Consider the following 3,901-nt stretch of genomic DNA (forward strand, 5'->3'; position numbering starts at 1 on the left):
AGGGACTGCTTTGAATGTACAGACTGGAACGTATTGCTGGGAGTAGAAGGGAACAGCATGGACATTGACAGATAGGTTGACTGCTTCACTGATTACATCAACTTCTGTAGAGACACTATTATACCTAGAAAGTATGTGCAATGTTTCCCAAATAACAAACCCTGGATCACTGGTGACATCAAGGCTATCCTTAACCAGAAAAAGGAGGCATTTAAAGATGGAGACAAAGAAAGGCTCAAACATGTCCAGTATGAGCTGAAGAGGAAATTGAAGCAGGCTAAGGAGGACCACAAAAACAAAATAGAGAAAGACCTACAGCAGAATAGCATCAGAGAAGTGTGGAGGGGAATTAACAATTTCACTGGCTACAAAAAAAGAACAACCAGGCACCAGCGGGTGATGTGGACAGAGCCAACGAACTGAACAAGTTCTTCAACAGGTTTGACACTGTTACAAATGCAGCCTGTACACGCACAACCCCTCATTCTTCCTCTATGTCTCCTCCTTCATCTACTACCAACTCCTTTGCCTACACCTGTGTGCATATCCACCCCTGCAGCTTTGCCCCCTCCTTCACCTGAGCATGCTCCACCATCTGTCACAGTAACAGGGTTGAGGCTGCAGTTACAAAGACTGTGCCGTGGGAAGGCAGCTGGCCCAGATGGTGTTTGTCCTAGACTGCTTAAGGACTGTGCTGTTCAACTGTGTGAGCCTCTGCAGAGGATCTTCAACCTGAGTCTAAAATTGGGGAGGGTCCCGGCTCTGTGGAAAACATCTTGTATAGTTCCAGTGCCTAAAGTAAAGTGTCCAGCTGAACTAAATGACTATAGACCGGTGGCTCTCACATCCCACATTATGAAGGTTCTGGAGAGGATGATTCTGCACCTATAAGACTCGAGGTTAAACACGCAATGGATCCCCTGCAGTTTGCTTACAGAGAGCACACTGGTGTGGATGATGCTGTCCTCTACATGTGTCACCGTGTTTTGTCTCATCTGGAAGAACCCACAAGTTACGTGAGGATTATATTCTTTGATTTTTCAAGTGCATTCAATACCATCCAACCAGTCATCCTTAGAGACAAACTGAAAGGGTTGGGGGTTGACCTCTCATTTGTTTCCTTGATCACTGATTACCTGACAGAAAGGCCACAGTTTGTCAGGCTGGGGAACTGCATCTCTGGTAGAGTTCTAAGCAGCACAGGGGCTCCACAGGGGACTGTTTTGGCTCCATTCCTGTTCACACTGTACACAGCAGACTTCACCTACAATTCTACAAGTTGCCATATTCAGAAGTATTCTGATGATACTGCGATTGTTACATGTATCAGGAATGGTCAGGAAGAGGAGTACAGAGCCCTGATAAAATCCTTCAGTGACTGGAGTCACAAAAACTGCCTCCTAGTAAACACCTCTAAAACCAAGGAGATGGTAGTGGATTTTCGAAGGGCTAAACCCCCTCCCTATCCAGTCAGCATCTATGGTGTGGACATTGAAGTGGTGCCAGCCTACAAATATCTAGATGTGCACCTGGACAATAAGTTAGACTGGTCACTTCACATAGATGTACAATATAAAAAATGGCAGAGACGGCTTTTCCTCCTAAGACGGCTTAGGTCCTTCAACATCTGCAGGAAGATGCTACATATGTTTTACCAAACTACAGTAGCAAGTGTGCTGTTTTATGCTGCAGTCTGCTGGGGAGGCAGCATAAAGCAGAAGGATGCAAGGCGGGTGGACAAACTGGGGCAAAAAGCTTCTTCAGTGACTGGAATGAGGTTTGAATCACTGGAGGCCGTGGTGGAGAGATGCACACAGAAAAAGCTAGAGGCCATTCTGGAATACTCTGACCATCCCCTACACAACACCCTGATGGACCAGAGAAGCAGCTGCAGTGGACGACTCACCTCACTGCGCTGCAGGACTGAACAATACAGGAGATCCTTCATCCCCACTGCCATCAGGCTTTACAACACCTCAGCCAATGGCAGATGACTAATCACTACTCTCATTACTTTACTACTTCACTACTTTACTACTCTCACTAATTTCTACTACTCTCACTACTTTTTACTACTCTTACTACTTTCTTTCTTGCTTATCTACAAGACTATCTGAATTTCCCTTCAGGGATTAATAAAGTTTATCTTATCTTATCTTATTTAATGGCAGGAGATTCAAAATGGCACAACATGCTCCAGGCTCGATTGCCTTTGCCTAGCCCTGAGTAGCCTGCATGTTAAACATGAATTCTTCCATGTTGAATTTTGGGTAACACTTTACAATACTGTTCAATAACTCATACGTAACTACGCAGGAACAAAGCAGGAATGAATGAGTAGTTGTTTGTTAACGCCTATCTTATTCCTATAAAATACTAAGACCTACTAGTTATTTATTCACTACATGGTCAAAAGTTTGTGGTCACCTGACCATCACACCCATATATGGGCCTTCCCCAAACTGTTGCCACAATTGTTGGTGTTAGCAAATGACTAACATCCATTTAGTGGCAATATTCATACTTTTACAGTATATAATCAGCTTTAATGTATTTGAAGACATGAATTTATACATATCGTGACTGCAGGAGCAGGAACTGGTCTCTGAAGGCAGGCATTTTGAATACTAAGCTCTTTTCTCTCCTCATGTGTGTCTTTCCTTTTTCTCTGGGGGTGCAGAGAGTATCCATCATGCTGGAAATGCATGTATTTAGTAAAAATGTGTTTATTTTAATCTTTTAATTTGGAGTGTAGTGTTTTAGGAATGAAAACAAGGCTGGACAGCTGTATTTGTAATATTGATTACCCGTTTTAGCACATTTAAGTACACTCGGCACAGTTAAGGTCAGGCTTTTATAGTATTTTGTACAAAGTAACTACAAATATAGTTCCCCAGACTCTAAGTGCATTAATCAGTGTGGCTGCAAGTACAGGACAGTACAGTGGTCGAAGTTGTGCCAAATCATTTTTTAAAGTTCACTAAACTTATTTGTTTAAGTTAACTATACCTTCCTCAGTAAGTTCACCTAACAACCAGTCTAACTCAAAGAAACGAGTAAGCACAACTACAGAGGTCCTGAAGTTCAGTAAACTCAAAAAAGCTTTGCAGCTGGTTGCCTTATTTTTTTTAAGTTAACTCAACTTTTTATTTTTTACAGTGTAGGAAGATCTCTAACTCGCTGTCTGAGCTCATTTGAAAATATAACCACGTGCTATAGAATGAGTTTAATCTTTTAGGAACAGATCATTGCACTTTATAATCTAGGTGTGCAGTTTATTTACCTTAATTTCAATAATAACGTTAAAAGAAAGCTTACCTCGACCAGATGACGAAATCCACTCCCTTCGTCAGCTTGATTGGAGAGGGAAACCCCGTGCAAGTTACCGGGACGAAAAACCGCGCATGCGCAATAACAGGAAGTTAAACGGTTGAACTTAGAAAATATTAAGTTTTCTCAACGTAATTGTTTATATTCAGTGGACAAAGTAACATGCAGTTAAAAAGCTTTTCAAAAGGGGGCAGTCGTGGTCTAATGGACAGAGAGTCGGACTTGCAACCCGAAAGTGAGCCTGAAGGTCATGGGTTCGAGTCTCAGGCCCGGCAGGGATCGTAGGATCCCTCAATACCATAACTGAGGTGCAAGGCACCAAACCCTCCCGTGTGTGTGTGTGTGTGTGTGTGTGTGTGTGTGCGCGCGCGCACTTGGATGGGTTAAATTCCGAGTATAGGTCACCATACTTGGCCACAAGTCACTTCACTTAAAAGTTTTAACTGAGCCAACAATTTGCAAGTTGGATTTTTTTTTTTTTTTTTTTTTACAGTGTAAGATAATTAAGTTTAGTGAGCTTTTTTCACTAGGGTGGGATTTGAAGCGCCCTCCTTAAGGGCTCCTCCTCTTC

The sequence above is a fragment of the Pangasianodon hypophthalmus genome, chromosome 24 (assembly GCF_027358585.1).
Source record: "Pangasianodon hypophthalmus isolate fPanHyp1 chromosome 24, fPanHyp1.pri, whole genome shotgun sequence".
NCBI classification, from domain to species: domain Eukaryota; kingdom Metazoa; phylum Chordata; class Actinopteri; order Siluriformes; family Pangasiidae; genus Pangasianodon; species Pangasianodon hypophthalmus.